The following is a 24,013-nucleotide window of genomic DNA, read 5'->3' as shown; positions in this document are numbered from 1 at the left end:
TATACTTTATTTTAACCAGTGGTGTTTTAGTTATAAATAGACATACACTTTACTGCGCCTGGGTGGCTCAGTTGGTTAAGGGTCTGACTCTTGATCTCAGCTCAGGTCTTGATCTCTGGGCTGTGAGTTTAAGTCCTGCATTGGGCTCCCTGCTGGGTGTGGAGCCTACTTAAAAAGAAAAAAAAGTTATCAAATTATGTTTGGTTAGGTCAGGATCATTTGTATGATTTGGGTGGCTTTGATCTGCTCTGTGACAGTATGCTGTGCTGTTAACACCCAGCAATTACCTCAAAATGAGTCTTTTATTACTAAGGAAAATAGTGAAATGCATTGAAAGTACAGATGTGTATATCAATCACTACCACTGAAATAATTATTTTAAGCACATAATATAATTAACAGTACATGCATTTTATTTTGGGTTTGGGGGTGCCATCTTGGAAACTTATTACACGTGTAAGTAATTAAACTACTCTTGTATATTTTAACATTGACTTTTAAGGTTACTGTCATGAAAAAATGTTAAATTAAATATCAAAGGAAAACATAAGTTCAATAAAATTAATTGAAGTTTATAAAACGAAAGCTAAAAATATTATATGTGATAGATGTTATGGAAAGTCCACTAAAAATTATGGAGACCATAGAGATATAATCCAGCCCCAATCCTCCATTTTATAGATAAGAGAAAAAAATTTATTGAAGGGTTGTGTCAGCCAAACCTGTTGAAAAGAGGGTTTCGGGGCACTGGGGTGGCTCAGTTGGTTGAGCGTCCAACTTTGGTTCAGGTCACGATCTTGCAATTCATGAGTTCGAGCCCCACCTTGGGCTCACTGCTGTCAGCCTGTCAGCACAGAGCCAGCTTCAGATCTTGTGTCTCCCTCTCTCTGCCTCTCCCCCAGTTGCGCTCGCCCAAAAATAAATATTTAAAAGAAAAAAGGGTTTCTATACCTAAAGCCTTTAGCATTCTTACTGTTGTTCTTAAGGATCTGAAAAATTCCATAACTTGATGTATGTACCAGATTATACCAAAATATTTTTATTATGACTAAAGAATAGAAACCAGCTAAATGCCCATCAGTAGGATTGATTGAATAAATTATGGTACATGTACATAGTGGAGTGCTGTGCCACTTTAAAAAGAAAAAAAAGGAACAAGGAAGTTCTTTATGTTTTGATATGGAAAAATTTTAAAAGAAATAAAGGCAAGGTAAAGTATATGTTATCTTAATATTTGAGTCAAAAAGGTATTTATTAGTTTTTGCTCATATTTACATAAAACGATCTCTGAAGGTGTAACTAATACCTTCAGTAATATGGTTACATATTGTGAAGAATGAAAATTGGGCGATGGAACAGGACCTCTTGAGACTTTTTGTTGCACAAAAAGTATTTAAAAATACTTCTTAATATTTGAACCACTTGAATATATTGCTTTTTTTCCTCTCAAGGTAATCTATAATTTTAATAAAATACCTGTTGTGTACAATTGTAAATAGTTTTTAAATTTTCAATGGAAAAAGTAAATTGGCAAAAATAATCATGAGCCTTTTTTTTTTAACCCTCATAACAAATTTTGGGGGGTACAGTACATTATTAACTATTAAGCATAATTGTTGTACGCCTGATCGCTAGAACTTTTTTTATCTTACGTAACTGAAACTGTATACGCACTGAACAACAACAGCCCATTTTGCCATCTCTCAGCCCCTGGCAGCCACCATTCTACTTTCTGTTTCTATCAGTTTGACTACTTTAGATACTTGGAATAAGTGGAATCATACAGTATTTGCCCTCTCTGGCTGGTTCATTTCATTTAGCATAACATCCCCCGAAGTCATCAATACTGTTGTGTACGACAGGATTTCATTTGTTTTTCAAGACTAAATGTTATTCCATTGTATGTATACACCAAGTTTTCTTTATTCATTCATTCACGGGTGGACATTTAGGTTGTTCTACTTCATGGCTGTTATGAATCATGCTGTAGTGAACATGTGAGCACAAAGAGCCTGATTTCAATTCTTTCGGATAAATACCCAGAAGTAGGATTGCTGGATCATCTGGGTACTTCTCTGTTTAATTTTCTAAGCAGCCTACATACTATTTTCCATTGTGGTTATACCATTCTACATTCCCACCAGTAGTGAACAAGGATTGCCGTTTCTCCACACTCTCATCAATACTTACTATTTTCTCTTTTTTTCTTTCTTTCTTTCATTCTTTCGTTATGTTCATCCTAACAAGTATGAGGTGATACTTCTTTGTTGTTGTTTGTTGTGATACTTCATTTGCATTTCTCTGATGGTGAGTGACTGCATCTTTTCCTGTACCTCTTGGTCCTTTGTATGTCTTTGGAGGAGTGTTTATTTAGTCCTTTGTCCATCTTTTAATTGGGCTTTTGTATTTTTGCTACTGAGTTAATAGGAGTTCCTTCAGATATATGGCTTGCAAATATTTTCTCCCATTCCATATGTTACTTTTTAATGTTGTTTCCTTTGCTGTGCAGAAGCTTTTTAGTTTGATGTAGTCTGAATTGTCTATTTTTGTTTTTGTTGCCTGTGCTTTTGATGTTGTAGCTAAGAAATCATTGCCAAGACCAATGTCATGAAGCTTTTTCCCTATGTGTTCTTTTAAGTCTTATAGTTTCAAGTCTTACATTTAAGTCTTTAATCTATTTTGAGTTGCAGTTGCTCTTTTTACAGCAGTTATTATTTTTAAAATAAAAATGAAAAGCCCATTTTCTTTTTATGCGTGCCTCCTTTTAATATTTTTGGAGAGATAGGCATTAGCTGTGTTAAATAGAGAAAAAGTGCTCTCTTGCATTGCCCACAAAACATGTCTAAACATATAAACCTTTTTCCTTCAAAACAGATTAACTTCTTGCGAAGAGAACTTGTGTATCACTTAGTTCTTCTAAAGAACCAAGATGATAAATGTGTCATTCATTGGAGATTATGTGTTTCCATAGTCATCATTAAATAGATTATAATTGGCTGTATTTTATAATACTGTATTTATTATACATAATACTGTATGTATGTTAGGGAATATGTTCAATGAAATACTGTGTAAAAAGTATATGATTCATAGGAATTACCTTTCCGGACTTTTTTTTTTTTTAAGTTTATTTATTTTGAGGGAGTGAGAGCGTGCATGCAAGAGCCTGGTAGCAGGAGGAGGAGGAGGAGGGGCAGAGAGCAAGGGAGAGAGAGAGAGAATCCCAAGTAGGCTCTGTCTGCACTTTCAGTGCAGGCTGACTGGGGCTCCAACTCATGAACGGTGAGATCATGACCAGAGTCAAAATCCAGAGTCTGACACTTAACCAACTTTTTTTTTAAGCTTTACACCACATGAAAAAAATGAGTGCATCCTTACTAAAACCCAGCTCTTTTCATGGTGGCCATCTAAAATGAAAGTGGGGGCCTGGATGGGCTCAGTCGGTTAAGCATCCCACTCTTGGGTTTGAAAGCTCAGGTCATGATCTCGCTGTCGGTGAATTCTAGCCCCAGATGGGGCTCCACACTGACACCGTGGAGCTTGCTTGGGATTCTCTCTCTCCTCTCTCTGCCCCTTCCCTGCTTGCTCTCTTTGTCTCTCAAAATAAATAAATAAAACTTCAAAAAAATAAATGCAAGTGAAGAGGAGCCATGTTCTTGTCTATTCTCCTTTCTTTTCACCTTTCAAGATGAAATTTTGCCTGTGGAAAGCCACATATTTGTGTAAGGAGATGGATATAACAAATGTCTCCATATAGAAAACAGTTCTGTTCATTGTGCCTTCTAACTCAAAATATACTGCAAGGCAAAGATGTCATACTAGGGAGGATCTTCCTGGTAATTTAACACTATTTTGTATGGAGTAGGGCTGATGGGAAGGGGTAATAACCTAGATTTCTGGGTATAATGTAAGAAATTTTGTAACTTTGAGAGCTGTCAAACTTTTAAGATTAGCATTGTAAGGACTAGTCTTTAGTGTTACTTTATATGTGACTCTAAATTAAGGCTTTTAGCTTGAATCCTGTTATGAGACCAGGTAAACCTGTTTAAAGTGCCTTTTACTTTAACTGATTTAGCAATCAATAAAAAAATTTATTCAAATTTATTGTAGTAAAGCAAAACAACTACTGGATTTACTTTTTTTCTGTCTTAAACCGCTGATGGAGATTTGTTGTTTATTACATTCTTATGTAGTCAGAAGTGAAAATAAGTATTTTGTTGTTACAGTCCTGCCTTGTATCCTGCATGGTTAGTCTGTGCCCTGCTGTGAGTATGGTCATTTGGAACTAAAAAGATGTCTTTCTCATTCAAAAAGTGGATGTTTATGTTTTTATATACATAAAAATGCTTCTAAAATAGGACTTTACTAAAGGCATCATCTCTGATTCTCTATATCAGCGTTAGTATTTATCAACAAAAGTGTGTATGTAGCCACAAAATGCATGTATAGAAATATATAGTATTTTGTATCTTTCAGCTGAGTGACTATATTTGTGCCATAATATATTCTGTGAGAATAAATTTTCTGTGGTTTCCAGAAGTAATGTTTATTTTAGAAAATTTGGGAAATAACTGGAGAATACGCTAGTATTTTAAGCCTCAGAGCGGTTAAGCTTTGAAATTTATGTGGAACCATTGAAAGTTGAGCTTAGAACAAATATTTGCCAATCAATAGGCTAAAACACCTGGCAGGAGAAAAGTTTTATAGTATTGAATAATAGCATTATTCAGTCCCATAATTTTGAAATGTGTGTAACTTTTGTTATATGGAACTAGAAAATAAGAACATAAAGGCCATTAAATAAGCAGCAATTCTGGGCGGTACCCACATTTTTGGACATTACAGCTGTACTTGCTCTTAGCTTTCTAGTTGACACCATTAACTATTCCTGTCATCTTTATCATATGTTTTTTTTTATTGGTTCCCTAGAATGCAAACATAGGAAAGTGGCAGTTAAGACACCAGGCCTGAGATGTCAGAATTTATAGATCTGTCTTTACACATAAAGGAGGGTGTTTTGGAAACTCCTTTTGGAAACTCCACAGAGGTCATTGTTTTTTAATGTTCTTTGAAGTGGGAAGTGCTTCGCTAATGCCACAGGTTGTTATTTGAGTTAGCAGTGATTTTCTGGTTGTCTCAGGCTTTCAGAGAAGCTGCTTTTATAGATTTAAATAAGCTGAGGTAATAAATGAGAATAAAGGGGAGAAATAATAGGTCAGACCTTGTTTCTTTCTTTTTTCTTTTTTTTTTAATTTTTTTTTTTAATGTTTATTTATTTTTGAGATAGAGAGAGACAGAGCATGAACGGGGGAGGGTCAGAGAGAGGGAGACACAGAATCTGAAACAGGCTCCAGGCTCTGAGCTGTCAGCATAGAGCCCAACGCGGGGCTCGAACTCACAGATTGTGAGATCATGACCTGAGCCGAAGTCTTCGGCCGCTTAGCCGACTGAGCCACCCAGGCGCCCCCAGACCTTGTTTCTTAAAGTAGCAGTTATCTATCGCCTAGAATGACACTTTTAGGAATCCAGTTTTTAGCCTTTCTTAATTCATACTGTCTTTAATATCTGATTTTCAATTCAAGAAGAGAAATGAATGGCTCTCTCTGTACCTTAGTACAGGTATACATTAGTATGTACATGTGTGGCTTCTGTGATTTGAAAAGCCTGTGCCAAATGCGAGTCTTAGAAATGGCCATTTTTTTTCAGTGATAAGGGAAAAATAACATGTTTCTAAACATGGGAAGAGGCCGATACAAAAGTGGTTATATGTTATGATTACTGTTTAATAAAACCATAGGAAAAAAAATAGTGAAGAAATGTTCCTGGATATTTACAAGGGTTATATTTGAATGAGGAACTTATATGTTATTTTCTTCATCTTTCTGGTTTTGTGAATCCATTTTTTTCAGGAGTGTATTAGCTTTTGCAATAGAAAAAGGTAAACTCAAAAAAGACACTAAATTATTCAATGGGATTAAGCCCATATTTTGTTGTTTGATGCATGCAGGAATTGTACCTTAAATATTTTAATTTCAAAATCTGTAATAAGTGCATTCATTCATGCACATATCAAAACTACAAAATAAATTTTTTTCTTTGACTATAAATCTGCTTGTGGGAGTTCCACATTATTTTTGTTTTATAAAGCACACTTACTATAATACTTAGTCTGTATTTTCCACTTTGGGCTTCTTTAATAAGTAACCAAAAAAAAAAAAAAAAAAAAAACCTTAATCCTTTGCAAAGCAAGCTAGATCTCCAGATTTTTTTCTCAAGTCTTTTGCAATTGTCTTGTCGATATCGGATTCAAGAGCAATTTTTACTTGGCCTTCCCACAGTATCCCATTTGATTTTCATGGAAGCAACAGCACTCTTAGTTTTTGCACTCATGTATCATTGATTTATACAATTAAAATATTAAATATAACGTGTTATAATCTAGTTTGGGAATGAACAGTTGACCGAATGGTGAACTTTATGTAACTAGCAGCTTTGTTCTTTGTTACTGTATAGTACAGTATGTATTCTTTTGGGGGGGAGTGGGGTTTGGCTTCTTTAACTTAGCACAATATTTGCAATTCATTCATGGTGTATTTGTCAATAGGTCTTTTCCTTTTTACTGAGTAGTAATCCATTGTATGGATATACCCGCAATTGTTTAGTAATTTATTTGATGAACATATTGATGTTTTCTGTTTGGCACTGTTAAAAATAAAGGTGAACATTGGTTACAAGACTTTGGGTATACATTTTTATTTTTCTTGGTTAAGTACGTAGGTATGGAGTGGCTGGGTTCTGTGGTCAAATGTAAGTTTGACTTTTTAAGAAACTCCCGAACTGTTTTCCAGGGTAGTTGTCCAATTTTACATTCCCACCAGCTGTTCAGGAGAACCATTTTCTCCACATTCTTGTGAAGACTTGGTATGGTCATTCTTTAATTTTAGCCATTTATATAAGTCATGTGTTATCTCCTTGTGCTTTTAATTTTCTTTTCCCTGATGAGTAGGAATTTTGAATATCTCTTCACATTCTTATCTTCTATCTGTATCTCCTTTGGGGAAGTGTCCAAATCTTGTCCGTTCAAAAAAAAAAAAAAAATGAGATTGGTTGTTTTCTCTGCATACCAGATGCAGAGCTTTTGTTGGTTATATAATTTGCAAATATTACCTCCTCCTCTGGCTTTCCTTTTAATTTTTGTGTCTTTTGATTTCAGTGAAGTTGAATGTATTGATTTTTGCTTTTGTAGTTCTTGCTTATGATATATTTAAGAAATAATCCAAACCCAAAGTTACTAGGATTATATTTTTTATAGAAGTTTTATAATTTTAGTTCCTATGTTTAGGTCTATGTTCCATTTTGATTTTGTTTTTCTATGTAGTGTGAAGTGAGAATTCCACGTATTATGAAGTATGTTTTTAAACTTATGGCTATCCAATTGTTCCTGTATCATTTGTTGAAAAAGTGATCAGCTTTTCCATTGAACTGCCTTGCCAACTTTGTAAAAAATAAATTGATCATGTATGTGTGGTTGTATTTTTGGATTAACTGTTCTGTTTCTTTAATCTCGATGTCTGTCTTTACACCAATACCACAATGTCTTGATTACTGTAACTTGATAATAATTCTTGAGATAAATTACTATAAGTTCTCCAATTCTGATCTTTTAAAAAATTGTTTTAGCTATTCTAGAGCCTTTGCATTTCCATGTAAGTTTTATGATTGTGTTATAATTAATATTTATACCAAGATGCCCGCTAAGATTTTGATTATATATCTATATATAAATTCGAGAGAGAATTGACATCTTACTAATAGTCTTTCAACCATGAACCATGGTATCTCTCTATTTAGGTCTTATTTGATTTTCCTTAGCAATGTTTTATAATGTCTTACTATGTCTTATGTATCTTTTTGAAAATTTATTCATATTTTTATGGTATTTTACATGGTAGTTTTGAAAAATTTAATATGATTGTTATTAGTGTATAGAAATAAATCGTCATGTGTTACTGATTGTTGTATCCTGTAACCTTGCTAAACTCATTAATTCTCCTAGGTCTTTTGTAGATTCCTTAGGAATTTCTGCAGAGCAACTGTGCGTTCTGCAGCAAAAGGCAGTTTTACTTTTTGCTCTTTATGTGCCACTATTTCGTTTTCTTACCTTACCGCACTGGCTAGAGCCTCCAGGACAGTGTTGCATAAAAGTGGTGAGAATGGACACTCTTGCCTTACTACTAATCTTAGGGTAATAACACCCAGTATTTCAATAATGATGTTAGCTATAGACTTTTCAAAGGTCTCCCTTTATCACTGAGGAAATTCTCTTCTATACCTTCTGTGCTGATTTGTTTTGATCACGAATGGATGTTGGATTTTGTCAAATGCTTTCCCTCCATGTGTTTTGTTGTTGTTGTTGTTGTTGTTGTTGTTGTTGTTTTACCGTTTATTTTTGAGAGACAGAGCAAGAGTTGGGGAAGGGCAGAGAAAGAGGGAGACATAGAATATGAAGCAGGCTACACACTTTGATCTGTCAGTACAGAGCCGGAGGCAGGGCTTGAACTCACAGGCCCTGAGATCATGATGTGAGCTGAAGTTGGATGCTTAACTGACTGAGCCACCCAGGCGCCCCTCCCTTCATGTATTAAGATGATCATATGGTTTTTCTGTTTAGTTTGTTAATATGATGAATTACATTGACTTCCAAATGTTAAACCAACTTTGAATTCCCACATGGGTAGGATGATTATCCTTTTATGTATTGTACTCACTTAACTAAATGTTAATTTTTGCCTCTGTGTTTGTCTGGGATTTGTTCTATAGTGTTTTGGTGGGGGGGGAGGGGGCATATAATCTTTATTGAGCTTATCCACTGGAGTGGAAATAATGCCTGTATAGAACCAAATGTTTGTTACTGTAACTTCTGCCTCACAATTAAAATCCAAACAGTTGTTTAAAAACAGTCAAGTCAAAAATGCACTCCCTCAGTCAGAATCAATAGCTTAAAAAAAATTTTTTTTTAATCGTTATTTATTTTTGAGGGAGGGAGAGAGAGAGAGAGACAGAGCACAAGCAGGGGAGGAACAGAGTGAGAGGGAGACACAGAATCCGAAGCAGGCTCCAGGCTCCAAGCTGTCAGCACAGAGCCCAATGCGGGGCTCAAACTCATGAACAGTGAGATCATGAGCTGAGCCGAAGTCGGACACTCAACCAACTGAGCCACACAGGTGCCCCTCAATAGCTTTTTTTGAAGCCGCAGTTACACTTAAACATGGTTAAGACTTGAATGCAGAGATTTGGTTGGTTGGAAAGCTAATTAAACTTCCAGCTTGACCAAATGGAATTACAAGGCAGAATTGTGTTTTTCACAGAGATACAGTCCCCTGGAATCACCAACACCAGACAGCTGTTAAGAGTATTTAGAGTCTTGAGGGGCGCCTGGGTGGCTCAGTCAGTTAAGCGGCCGACTTCGGCTCAGGTCACGATCTCGCGGTCCGTGAGTTCGAGCCCCACGTCGGGCTCAGTGCTGACAGCTCAGAGCCTGAAGCCTGTTTCAGATTCTGTGTCTCCCTCTCTCTGACCCTCCCCCGTTCATGCTCTGTCTCTCTCCATCTCAAAAATAAATAAACATTAAAAAAAAAAAAAAGAGTATTTAGAGTCTTGAGATAATAAGGAATCCATGCATCCTTTAAACAGTCTTCTGTTGTCATTTCTTCCCAGAGATTTGTGGATGTGTGGAATGACACCACCACTAGTAATTACAGCCTTGATAAGAGCGTCCAATTCTTCGTCTCCACAAACAGCAAGTTGCAAGTGAGGAGGTGTAATACACTTTACCTTCAATTCTTTTGATGTATTTCCTGTCAATTCAGGAACCTCTGCGGTGAGGTACAGTAGGATGGCTGTGCTGTGCACCAAGGCAGTCATGTCCACTCGTACAAGACTGGTGGTCCTGGATTACAGGTGTCCATGAATATGGCCCACTGGGAACTGCAAGCTGGCTTTCCACGAGTGGGAAACTGCCTTTGTCTTGGCCTTGGGAGCCTTCCCAGCCTTACCGCCTGCCATTTCAGATTTTGCTAAAGGTCATACAAGCAAGGCAGAGAAGGTACTAGTCAGCCTGTGAGATCCTGCCACCTGGCCCTTCATTGCACTGCCCTTCCAGCTCTGTAGTGTCTTGTAATATCTGTCTCGTTTTGGGTATCACAGTAACGTTGGCTTCACAGAATGAGTTGGGAAGTGTTTTCTCTCTTCAGTTTTCTTTAAGTTTGTGCTGAGTTGGTATTTTTCTTGACTGTTTGGTAGAATTTCCTAGTGAAGCAATCTGGGCCCATTGCTTTATCTTTGGGAAGATGTTTCTTTGTTTTGTGGGAAGGTTTTTAGTCTACAAATTTGACTTCCTTAGTAGATAAAAGGTTATTCAGTTATCTGTACTTGAGTGAGCTTTGTTAATTTTTGTTTACCAAGGAATTTGGCCATTTCTTTTAAGTTGTCTTGGCATAGAGTTGTTTATATGTAATATTCCTTTATATTCTATAGTGGCTTATTATTCCAGATATTGATAATTTTGTCTTTTCTTCTTTTGTCATATTAGTTTGGCTACAGATTTGTCAGTTTTTATTGATTTTTTTTTTTTTTGTATTTTCTCTTCTCTGTTTTGTTGATTTCTGCTTTTATTTACTCTTTCTAGTTTCTTAGGACAGAGCTTGTTCATTGATATTAGACCTTCCTTTAAAAAAATTTTTTTAGGTTTGTTTGTTTATTTATTTTGAGAGAGAGAGAGAGAGCACAAGTGATGGGGGGGGGGGCAGAGAGAGAGGGAGAGAGAGAATCTCAACCAGGCTCTGCACTGGCAATGCACAGCCCAGTATGGGACTCAATCCCATGAACTGTCAGATCATGACCTGAGCTAAAATCAAGAGTTGGATGCTTAACCACCCAGGCACCCCTGAACCTTCCTTCTTTTTTAATATGGTAAGTTTCCCTGTAAGCATTGCTTTAGCTACATCTTAGAAATTTCAGTATATTTAAGTTTTATTAGGTTCAAAATGCTTTTCTAATTTCCTTTTTGGTGTTTTCTTGGATTACTTGAAGCTTGCTGTTTAGTTCAAATATTAGTGCACTTTTCTAATGTCTTTTCTGTTATTTTGTTAATTTAATTCCATTGTAGTCAGAGAACATACTTTGTATGATTTGAATTCCTTCAAATTTATCAAGCCTTGTTTTTAAGACAAAATATGGTCCATCTTATTAAAAGTTCCAGGTGTACTTGAAAAGAATGTGTATCTGCATTCTGGTTGGAGTGTTCTATAAATACCAGTTGGTCAGTTAGTTGATAGTATTGTTCAGGTTTTCTATGTCTTTACTGGTTTTCTATCTACTTGTGCTGTCCATTATTGAGAGCATAATGGTGAAATAACCAGTTGTACTTGTGGATTTGTCTAGTTTTTTTGTGAGTTTTTTATTTGTGTATTTTGAGACTTATAGATGCACAGGGTTTTAAGGTTGTTATGTCTGCATGATAAATTGACCCCTTTATTATAAATTATGGAATAACCTTTTTTCTCTAGCAGTATTCTTTCTTCTGAAATCCATGTTATTAATCTGATTACTCCAGCTTTATTTTGATTTATGTTTACATGATAAATGTTTTTTTTTCCATCTTTTTTCTTTTAAGTTATTTGTTTCTTTTATTTAAGGTAGGTTGCTCGTAGGCAGGATGTAGTTGAATCTTGCTTTTTTACCCAGTTTGACAATCTTTGCCTTTTCATTGTAGTTTATAAATTATTTGCTCTTAATATGCAAATAGCTTTCATAATTATAAATAAGGATTTATGAATTTGAATTATTTGGTAGATCCCATCAGGTAACCTTCTTCCTAGATTTTTTTTTTAAGTTTACTTATTTATATTGCGAGAGAGAGAGAGAGAATGAGAATGAATCCCAAGCAGGCTCTTCACTCTCAGTATGGAGCCCAACACAGGGCTTGAACTCATGAACTGTGAGATCATTATATGAGCCAAAATTCAGAGTCAAATGCTTAACTGACTGAGCCACCCAGGTGCCCAAACCTTGTTCCTAAATTTTAATTGTCCTTAAGACCACTTTGTTTTATTTAGATTTATTATTTCCAGTTTACCTTCAGCCACCAAAAAAAAAAAAAAAGCCCAAAATTGAGAACAAGCTGGGACTTCTTTAGAAATCAAATGATCTCCAAAGATGAGAAATTGTGCTATAGACAATTCTTCCGTAATATGTTAGTTATATAAGGGTAAAATGATGAATGATAGGTAGAGGGTCATAAACCAAAGTTAACAAAAATATATTAACCAGGTTCCAGTGTTTTTCTAGTATGCTTTGTAATGACTCATATTGGTATAGTCTTTAGGTCACCCAGAATCTTCTATCACATTGGGAGCTTTTTAAAAATACTCATCCCCAGTATTGCCCCAGGCCTATGCCCTGAAATCTATTTTAAGATAACATATATAACTCACCATAGGGTTCTTAGCTCATAGGTTTGGAAACCATGGTGCGGCCATGGTTATTTGACCCCTTTAATCTCTAACTTTTCTGCTTCTTAGCCTTTTCTCACACAATCTTGGTACCATCAGAGGAAAAAGCCCTGAGGATTAGGTATGACAAACCTAGAATATCAAGCCTGGAGGAAACAGGCTTGACATGTATGTAGCTTCAGCTTTGACTGTGCTGTGTATAAATTGCCAGGTTAGTAGGGATCAAATCACTTCTTTTTAAAAAATTGTTCTTTCTTAGATTGCTCAGTAAAGAATTCTACCTTCTGTATGGTTTAATTTAGTAATACCATGTTGTTTTCATTAAGCAAATTTATTACCTACTCTCTTGCTGGGTAATGGTCATCACCTTCTTTTTGAGAAAGAAAATAGTTTTTTTTAAACTTGTGCTTCCTCTCCTTCCACCCCACTTCTCTGCCAAAAAGTCACATTAATTCTACCATGATTTTTTAGTTTCTACAATTTCCTTGGTCTCAGTGTGAACTAGAATGTATTTATTTATGTTTGCCTGATTCAAATAGAATAAGATGACTATAAAATAGGTCAGTTTTGAGTAAGTTGTTTTAAAATACATATTAAAATGACCATTAGTAGTAGTGTGTGGGAAATGTTTGCTTTTCAACAAGATAAAAAATGTTGTACTTGAGAATCTTATCCATATAATACTTGGATTATCTATGTTTCTCATAATTAAAATACAATAAAACACGTGTTAAGATCCAAGTGATTAAATGTTAGTCTTCACTGATGGATACTACTGCTTAGAATTTTCCTGCATCTTTGGTTATCACTGAGAATACCAATCATCGTTGCATTGGGCATGTTGAATCATCAGCTAGTAAGGAATTCTAGTTAACAGGATGCTGGATAATGAGTTTTTGTTATATAAGACCTAAGTAAAGTAGGAGAATTTTGGAAATTGGTGCTTAAAAATTAACTTTTCTAGAATCTTAAAATCTGTAACTGATTTTTAAAGATCTATTAAAAGCATGAATTCATCTAAAAAGCTATAATGTATCCATATCTCAAGGTATGAAACTGTAAGATATAAAAATGAATATCAAAACTTTGTTATTAAAATATAAAAATTAATGACAATGATGATATCTAGTCTATGTGAACTTCAGTTGATATTTAGCAAGCTAAGACTGGAAACCGTTATCTGATCAGAATTTCTTCATCTGTAGTAGAATCCTGCAAAATAAATACCTTTAACATTGGTTCTTGAACTACTCGTTGTATCCAAATCTTATTATTTCAAACTAAAAGGATGGGGGCAGTGAAGGCCAGTCAGAATTAATAAATGTTGCATTTCATTGGGTTTGGTAACAAACAGTTTATTCTCAAGAACATTTAAAATATTTCTCTATATGCCTCCCATAATGATGGTTATAGCATCCTTGAAAGAAGGGACTGCCCAGCCTTAGGAGACCTAATGGTTGGTGGGGAGCAGTGAGGGAGATGGGACATGCACTTAGCCCAGAAGAATCAGTCCCATCAGTTAAAGACTATCTTGACTGGAATACCCATACAACAGGTTTAATTTTTTTTTTTTTTTAAGTTTGTTTATTTTGAGAGAGAGAGCACAGACAGGGGAATGGCAGAGAGAGGGAGAGGATCCCAAGCAGACTCCACGTTGTCAGCGCAGAGCCCTACGTGGGGCTTGAACCCACGAACTGTGAGATCATGACCTGAGCCGAAATCAAGAGTCCAATGGTCAACTGACTGAGCCACCCAGGCACCCCCCCCCCCACCCTACCGCTTACAACTAGTTTATACCGTGAAGTTGAGTAGCGTTATTTTTCACAGATCTAAACTATTTCAAAAATTGCTATAAATTCCAAATTAATGGGAATACCAATGAACTATTTACATAGAAAAAAAGGATATTCTAAAACTGTTTTTTCATAAACCAAAAGAAATACTCTATATAACATGATTTCTCGGTTCCTGGACCATCATACCAGCATCACCTGGGAACTTGATAGAAATGCACTTTTCTTGGGCCCTGAGGATTAGTTAACTGGAGAAGGTAGGATGGCAGGAATCTATATTTTACAGATCCTGCAAGTCATTCTGGTACATGCTCAAATTCAAAACTGCTCCTTTACAGTATGACGTACACCAAGCTGTAGTGAAATAATGGCAAGTTTTCAGCATAACGAATTCTAATTTTCAGACAGCTGTTGCATTAGGTTTTAGTTAATGATCTCCAAACCCAGCTGGAGTTGAATCCAAGTTATTTCCTTATTCTTTTTACTTACTAGTCAATGGAGCACCAGGTGCAGTTGTTGAAGTGTGAAAATAATTCAGCTTTGTAGATAGTATTGGCATTTCTTTCTTGATTTTGAAAATGCTTTAGTTTTCCTGCTATGGTATTCAGTAATCAAAGCACATCTATTTTAATGGCAGTTGGACTTACAATAAAATTGGAGGAAACCTCTGAATCTTCCTGCCAGTTTAATATCAAAATTAATATTTTAGCTGGATTACAAAGTTTACATATAGTTGAGTTCCTCCTATTGTAATTTTCCTCCAGTGTTTACATTTTAGGAACAATTTTTGTCTTCCCTGAATAACTTAACTTTGTACTTTTACATCTTTCATATTACTGCATCTTTATTTTTACTTTTAAAAAGAATGCTAGCAGAGATTTGTTTTAATAAAGTGCATCCTATAGTAATAAGGCCCAAATATATGCTTTCTGAATTACAAAACTCATCAAGTTCCCAGAAGGCATTCCAGAGGCACCTGGGTGGCTGGGTTGGTTAAGCGGCTGACTCTTGGTTTCAGCTTGGGTCATGATCTCGTGGTTCATGAGTTTGAGCCCCACGCTGGACTCTATTACTGATGGTGTGAAACCTGCTTGGGATTCTGTCTCCCTCTGTCTGCAACTCCTATGCTTGCTCTCTCTCTCTCTCTCTCTCAAAATAAATCAATAACCATTTTTAAAATTAAAAAAAAAAAAAGTGTTCCAAAGGCATATTAGTAAGATGTGAAGCCAAGGATATAGGTCTTAAAATTGCTTTACCTGTTGAAGTGAGTTAAAATGGGTATTTAAAAGTGGACAGTGTGGTCAGAAACATTTAAGATGTTTATTAGTAGGTAAACAGGTAAACACATGATTTTACACTAATATTCTAAGATTCATTTGGGTTGTATTGCACATATATTTAGGTAGTGTTAGTAAAATAAATCTTTAGATCAAAGGCTGATGGTCTTAAAATTCTGTCTTGATGCTCTTTATTTTTAACTCTACTTTATCCTCATGATCTCATTCACTCCCTTGACATCAGCTGCTGCCTTTATGTTGTGACTCCTAAAGTTCTGTCTTTACTTCAGAAATTTCTCCTGTGAGTTGTATGTCTTCAGCAACCTACACATTATTGACTAGACGTTCCATAGACACCTATGTCTAAAACTCATAATCCAAGTTTTCTTCACAGTAGCCCTGTGGACATTTATGGAATCAGAGTTAATAATAGTCTGTTTTTCACATGGTCTTGATCCCAGATATTCACACAGGACCTTATTCTCCATTAAAATGTCATTCTGTTGTTTCTGGAAATCTTCCAGAGGTGTCTCAAATGTGTTAAGGAAAAAAGTAAAAAAAGGTAGAACCACCCCCCCCCCCCGTCTCCAAGCATCTGCCCTATCAACTTTTTGTCAACTGAACAACCATCTCCAATCAAGCATCATTGTCTCTGCTGCTTCCCCAAAAGGAAATGTCAGAAAGTAGAGCCCTCATGGTGCCAAGATTGATGCTATGTTCCATACAGAAATAGAGAAAATTCTTGTATCCTTCTCGATCCGTGTCATACTTTACCACTTGTGAATCTGATTCGTGTGCCTTTGTGGGGAGGTGGCTGACTATACAACTATTCATGCTTTCCCTCTCATAGTATGTCTTTATTGCTAGGAAGCAGCTGCCCACCCAAGGCTCAATTTTTTACCACCACCCCTACAGCTAGGGATAGCCATATGACTAGTGTTTGCCAAGATAGTTGGGAAATTACTGTGTTTTCTCCACTCTGTCTTCCCACATCTGCTAACTAGATGCAAAATACTTTGAGTTCTTGGAGAAATGTCAAAGTTACAAGAAGGAAGGAAGCTGACTCCTTGAATCATTGTATAAAAGGCCATCTACCAGTCTGGAACACACATTGGTACTTGAATAAGAACTAAACTTCTGTTATGGTAAATGATTGAAATTTTATGTATTCTAGTACTTATTATTTCCCTAACTAAAATAGTACGCCTCTGTATTACAGAGCCCTTCATTAAACGGCTCCTTGGGGCGCCTGGGTAGCTCAGTGGGTTAAGCGTCTGACTCTAGGTTTTGGCTCAGGTCATGATCTCAGGGTTTGTGAGTTTGAGCCCTGCATCTGGCTCTGTGCTGACAGTGCAGAGCCTGCTTGGGATTTTCTCTCTCTCTCTCTCTCTCTCTCTCTCTCTCTCTCAAAATAAATAAACTTAAAAAAATAAAAACAGTTCCTTTATCATTGTCCTGTATTTCCTTTCTCCAACCCAAACACTTGGGTATATGGCTGTCCATGGGGCTGGGAGAGAACAGCTGCCACATTACACTTTCTAGTTCAGATCTTTTCTGCTCTTTTGCTTTTTCTATCCTGTCTTCTATACCTGTCAGGCTTGGTAGCATTCTTATATAATAAGCTCGAAATAAAAGCCCTTATGAAATAGACTCTTCAACATACCCCCTACATACTTGATTTGTCAGTTTGAACTTCAGTGTAGATTTCCAAATGTCTTGAATTCCTTTCCTCTTCTACCCCAGTTGCTTTTCTTCCTATTCCTAATTTCCAAACTCAGTGAAGGGTACCATCCTCCTCCTCAGTATAGCTTAGAAAAAAAGCCTTAACCTCTTCTGGGTTCCCAGGCTTCATCCGTATTGCAACCGCTTTCCTTTGGGTCTTAATCTCCATTATGTCTTCAGCTGATTAATACTCAACTCCAGGGCTATCACCCTATAAAGTGATGCTTCATAGAACCTTGCATTGTGGAGGGATTGTATGGACTTTTACTTAAAGCTCTTCAAAAATGTCTCTACGTTGCTTGCAAAGAAGTTCTCAAAGTGTGATCCATGGGTGTCAGGGGTTCTCAAGACCCTTTCAGGGAGTTCACAAAGTAGTCCACAACTATTCCATAATAATTCTGAGATGTTAGTTGCCTTTTTCACTAGTTGCCATTTGTGCTCATGGTACAAAAGCAGTCATGACATCAGATTGTACTATTTAATCTTTGTATTCTTTACCACTTTGATCATAGTTACAAAACAAAGTCGTTTTCATATAACGGTGTCTTTTATAAAGCAGTCAAAACCATTAACCTTATTAAATCCTGACTATTTAGTATATGTATACTTTTAATACTGTGTGACACAAAATGGAAGATATACCAAGCGCTTCTGCGTATCAAAGTACGATGATTGTCTTGAGAAAAAACAATTGTGTTGATTGTTTGAATTGTAAGCTCAACAAGCCATTTTTTCATAGAACACTGTTTTTACTTGAAAGAAAAACCAACAGATAAACTATGTTTACTCAGACTTGGGTAGTTGGCAGACATTTTCTCAGAAACAAACAAAGTGAACTTGTCACTTCAAGGAAAACCAACTGACTGACGGTATTTATTGCTATTATAAAATTTGACAAACTGTGGCTGTCACCACAAATATGACAGCTTACCAATACTTACAGACTTTTCTTATGAGAATGGTGGTGATATAATGAATGTGATTTTTTTTTTGCTAGGGGGCGGGGGATCATATAATTAAATGTGCTAGCATTTGGAGGATCTACATAATGCCATGAGCCAGTATTTTCCAAGTGACAGTACAAGGTAGATCAGTATAACAATGTATGAAAAGTTTAACAATATAGTTTTATATCACATTGCAATTAACCTTTAAGAAATCAACACTTGCTGAGTTTTAATGTAGTGTCAAAGAATATTCCTAAGTGTTTGCAAAAGCTATTAAAATACTCCTTTTTCAACTATGTATATTCATGAGTCTGATTTTCTTCATAGACTCCAATCCAAAGAATATATGTTTACATTTTGAATGGAGAAGCAAGTATGAGAATCCAGTTTTCTTTCATTAAGCCAAACATTTTTTTAAAATGTGCAAAAAATATAAAAACCCTTTACTGATTTTTTGTTTTGGAAAAACACAAAAATATATCATTTATTTCTAACATGTTTTATTGTTATGTGTAAATGAATTAATATTTTAAGTTTTATAATTTTTATTTCTACTAAGATAATGATAGCTACAACCCACATGAACAAAAACTCTGAAGTCCTCAATTTTTAAGCGTATAAAGAAGTTCCAAGATCAGTAGGTTTGAGAACTGCTGACTTAAAAGTTCATATTCCCAACGTGGTGATGAAGATACTATGATCTGGCTTCTGCCCAACTGCCTGTTTTTCCCATATTCTAAGCTTATCAAGAACCACTTTTAGGGTCTAAATGCACCAGGCAGTGTTGTGTGCCTCCAAGCGCTTTTCCATCATCACACCATTTTACATTCCTACTAGCAGGGCATGAAGGCTCCAATTTCTCCACATCTTTGTGAGTTGGTTGGTTTGGTTTAATTATAGCCATCCTAGGGGATATAAACTGGTTTGGATTTGCATTTCCCTAATGACTAATATTGTGTTGAGCATTTTTTCATGTGTTAGTTGATCATTTTGTGTACCTTCTTTGGAGAAATATTAATCAGGGGCTTTGCCCATGTGAGTACTTTCTTCACAATCAGTATGTGTCCATATGAGTAAGTTAACATTTCCCCTTGGATGTATAAGAGAAAGGAAATCTTAAAGTTTGGAGGAAAAAAAAAATAGCACTTAGGAGACTTAAAGTTAAAATGAGGGCTTAGATATTATAATGTTTACATATAAAAATTCCTCTTAAACTTTCACTACCAGCTTATTGTTTTTTGGATATGGATAATACTTGTTGATCTTTATCACAATATTGCATAATGAAATATCCAGAAGAAGTAAATCCATAGAGACAACACAGATTAGTAGTTGCCAGGGGATAGTGGAGAGGGAAATGCTTAATGGGTATTGGATTTCCTTGAGGGTGAAGAAAGTGTTTCGGAACTAGATAGATATGATGGTTGCCCCCATTGTGAATGTGCTAAATGCCACTGAATTGTTCACTTTGAAATGATTAATTTTGTTATAAGAACTTCACTTTTAAAAATCACCAAAAATAAGCAAGTACTCACAAAATCTTACATGAGTTCATTAATACTAAAAACAAAAGCATTTATAAACTCAACAGTTTTAACAAGCACTTATTGAATGCCTCTATATGCAGTATCTTTTCCTAGGCCCTGTAGATACATGTTTTACATATACATTATGCTTGTGCATTAATTATACATTAATTCTTAACATTAATGAAAATACATTACAAAAATCAAATTTTCTTTCCAAACTTAATCTCACTGATGAACTGCCACTAAAAATATATTGGTTAATGCTCTTGAGATGATTAGGTAAGAAAATTAAAGTAGCTATTAAATATCCCATCAGTCCGATAACCACCAATATAATTCTTTTTGTTGTTAGGTTACTAAATTAAAGGAATATGAGTTATATTTTACTTAATGTACTTGCCAAACTTGATTATAGGTTTTACAGTTATTGCACAAATTAAAAAATGTGCAATTCTTTTTTTTTTTTTTTTAATTTTTACATTTATTTTTGAGAGAGTGAGACAGTGTATGAGTGGGGGAGGGGCAGGGAGAGAGAGACACAGAAACTGAAGCAGGCTCCAGGCTCTGAGCTGTCAGCACAGAGCCCAACGCAGGGCTCAAACCCACCAACTGTGAGATCATGACCTGAGCCTAAGTCGGAAGCTCAACCGGCTGAGCCACCCAGGCGCCCCTAAAAAATGTGAAATCCTTATACATTACAACCTTTTTTTTATTATCAATCTGAGAAATATACTAATCACCTATATGAAATAATAATATTGGTAGTAGCTAATGTGGAATTCTCATTATGTATTTTAAGTGCTTTATATGCATCATTTGTTCTGTGCATGCTCTGTGGTGAGTGTTTTATATGCATTCTCATGTTTTGATTCTTAAAATAAACCCTAAGAGGGGCGCCTAGGTGGCTCAGTCGGTTGAGCGCCAGACTTTGGCTCAGGTCATGATCTCACAGTTTGTGGGTTCGAGCCCCACATCGGGCTCTGTGCTAACAGCTCAGAGCCTGGAGCCTGCTTCGGATTCTGTGTCTCCCTCTCTCTCTTGCCCCTCCCCTGCTTGTGCGCGCTCTCGCTCTCGCTCTCGCTCTCTCTCTCTCTCTCTCTCAAAAAATAAATAAACATTAAAAAAAATTAAAAAAAACCTAAGAGGCCCCATTATTATTGTCATCTGATGAGGAAACTTGGTGTCAAAGTGATCACCAGCTGAATACTGATGTCAGAATACTATTCCCATGTTAATCTGGCTCCAGAGCCTGTGCTCCACCTTTGACTGGTTGTCTGAGACTTGGTTTGTTTTTATTTTAAGAAGGAATTTAACTGCACAGTTAAATACAGAATGATAATATCATAGAAGTACCTTTTTTCCTCAAGTACCTATTTTTAAAATATGAAATATTATAGTTAGTCATGGGTAAGCCCATTTCAAGACAATTCTTTATGCCTCTCAATCACTTAAAATGAATACTTTGATAGAAGATGGGGACTCCATCTGATAATTCTTCGTATCTTTTCTTGAGTTTTCCCAAGATAGTACATCTCAAAACATCCTCCATGTTTTTACAGATTTCTCAAGTGATCTATTCCTATTTTTAGTTTCCATCAGTGAACAGAAAGATCATTTAACATTATAGTCAGAGGAGTGAAAAGAAAAACTAGTGAAGAAAAGTGATCAGAGCCTTTGGAACTTATGGGACACGATCAAGTGGACCAAAATACTGTTGGTCTTATACTGTTAATCTTATTGCAAATCTTTTATATGTAATCAGTTGTGTTTTTTTTTTTTTTTCTTGCTGTTTTCAAGATTCTCATTTTGGCCTTGGCTTTTAACCGTTTGATTTAATGTGTCACCGTGGATCTCTTTGAGTTTATCCTTCCTGTAGTTCATTGAGCTTAAATGTGTAAATTCATGTCTTACAACAAGTTTGGTGTGTTTTCAACCTTTATTTCTGCATATAAGTCCTCTATATGTTTTGTTAGGTTTACAACTGGGTATTTTTTGCGTAATTATAGATGATTTTGTAATTTTCATTTTTGTGTCTATGTGTTTATTTCTAGTATAGAAATACATTGGGTTTTGTATTTTTATCTTGTATCCTGGAACTTGGTTGACCGCACTTATTCTAGGATTGTTTTGTTTTGTTTTTGTAGATTCCTTGTGATTGTCTTCATAGAAAATCATATGTTCAAATAGGGTTAGTTTTATTTCTTCTTTTTCTATCTGTATGTTGCTGCTGTTGTTGTTGGTAATGCTAGATCTTCTAATACTATTTTAAATAAAAGTAATGAGATTATACCTTAAACCTTGTTTCTGATATTAGAAGGAAAACATTCAATTTCAGTTTTTTACTATTAATGTCATGGTAGCTGTAGGATTTTGTACAGGAACTTTCCCTCCACCTTCTTAGAGTCTTGTGGTTATTTTACATATAATGTCCAGGGTTTTTAGTTGTACATGGTGAGAAGAATAGAAAACATTGGTCTACTCCATCTCCCTTGAAGTGAAAGGTGCTATCACTTCTTTTTTTACAGGATGATCTACTTAAACTTTTAAGTGTTAATGATAGCACAGGCACCCCTTGTTGACTGCCTGGAAACCACACAAGAAAGCACTTGGCAGTGTTCAGTGTCCAGCCTTCAGCCTTTCATATAGAAATTTATTTGGTCAGTTCTCATAGTGATTGAGTTCGAGGAGAAGTGATCCAAGCTAAAAATACTTGTAAGAAAATGATGTGATTGAGTTCAGGAAGAAGAGTTCAAGGAAAGTAATCCAAGCTAAAAATATTCTTAAGAAAATGATGTATACAATCAGACAACCACTTTATGTAATTTATAGTGATTGCCAAATGCTCCATCCACGCAGATGAGGTAGTGTTTGTTTGGACAGTACATTCACAGTGAGTGTTGCTGAAGAAAGGATCAGTTAAATAGCTTCATAATAACTTGTTTTTGGTGCAGCTTTGTTGCTTCCTACTTTGCATAGTGCACACATTTTATGGGGAATAAATTAGACTTCATAACAGTGTTTGGGGATTTACACAATTCAGATTTGTCCCTAGAAAATACTGAAGATCCAGTTTAATTCAGTTATTTGATGCGCCAAGCTCTTAGAGCACCGCTTATCTAGCTGTGCAACAGGTGTACTTGCCATGGGGTCCTGATGGGTCAAGTTTTGTGCCCTGCATCCTCACCTGCAGACATTTCTCAGATGAACACTGCCAGTTTCTTCAGTGATTTCTCTTTGCCTACAGGTCTTACTTATGAGTAACCTATTTTTTTTCTATATATATACTATCACCCTAAGGCAGTTTACTATTAGGCTTGCTGTTTGGGAAGTTTTGGTTTTTGTTTTTTTCTTTTTTAGGAGTAGTTACTCTGGGGTCACAGACCACCCCCTTCCTAAAATGTACCAGTCCGTCTTTCTGGAGAGAGGGTGTCCACAGTATTCTACATATTCTCAAAGGAGTACATGACCCCAAAAAATCATAATGCCAGTAATACTTTTACTCTGCTCTATCATGCATATATAGTTTAAATCTCTTATAAAGCACCTTAGCTTATTATCTACTGAAGTTTTAATGATGTCATTGCCAATTTGTATGGTTTTTTCTTATAAATATTAAAATTTGGTAATTTTTTTCTTCGTGTTCTTTGCCTTTTATTATTCACCTGTTGTCTATATACTTTTCAGTTTAACATGCAGAAGTTTCAGTATTTTTTTTTTAATTTTTTTCTTAATGTTTATTTATTTTTGAGAGAGACAGAGACAGAATGCGAGTGGGTTAGGGGCAGAGAGAGAGGGAGACACAGAAGCAGAAGCAGGCTCCCGGCTCTGAGCTGTCAGCACAGAGCCCGACGCGGGGCTTGAACACACAAGCTGTGAGATCGTGGCCTGAGTCGAAGTCGGACGCTCAACTGACTGAGCCACCCAAGCGCCCCCAGAAGTTTCAGTATTTAAAGCAAGGCAGTGGATTGCTCTTTCCTTCTGCTATATCTTTTCTCCCTGAAGTCCTAATCTGCTACCCACAGTACAGAAATACTATACTTTTGGGGCATTTGTGAGGTATTTATTTTCTGCTGAAACCATTGCAGAATTGAGCTGTGGCAGGGAGAGATAGTTATATATTCGTGGGTCCTTTAATTTGTATAAACCACAAAACTTATTTCCATATAATTTCTCTTATTTCTCTTTAAATGTGTAGCTTAAATTATTTAGTTCATTGAACATTTAATTACACAT

At 35.8% G+C, this 24,013-nt stretch overlaps 1 protein-coding gene and 1 pseudogene across 3 annotated transcripts in view; one reads left to right on the top strand and one right to left on the bottom strand.

Moving 5' to 3' along the window:
- The window catches only part of HS2ST1 (heparan sulfate 2-O-sulfotransferase 1), a 183,507-nt gene that overhangs the window by 108,031 nt on the left and 51,463 nt on the right, over positions 1-24,013 (top strand). The window lies entirely within an intron of this gene.
- Positions 9,513-10,159, bottom strand: LOC125912441 (histone H2A.Z-like; annotated as a pseudogene).

Source organism: Panthera uncia, assembly GCF_023721935.1.
Source record: "Panthera uncia isolate 11264 chromosome C1 unlocalized genomic scaffold, Puncia_PCG_1.0 HiC_scaffold_4, whole genome shotgun sequence".
NCBI classification, from domain to species: Eukaryota; Metazoa; Chordata; class Mammalia; order Carnivora; family Felidae; genus Panthera; species Panthera uncia.
The sequence above is the reverse complement of the archived record's forward strand: the minus strand, read 5'-3'. Positions and strand labels throughout refer to the sequence as shown.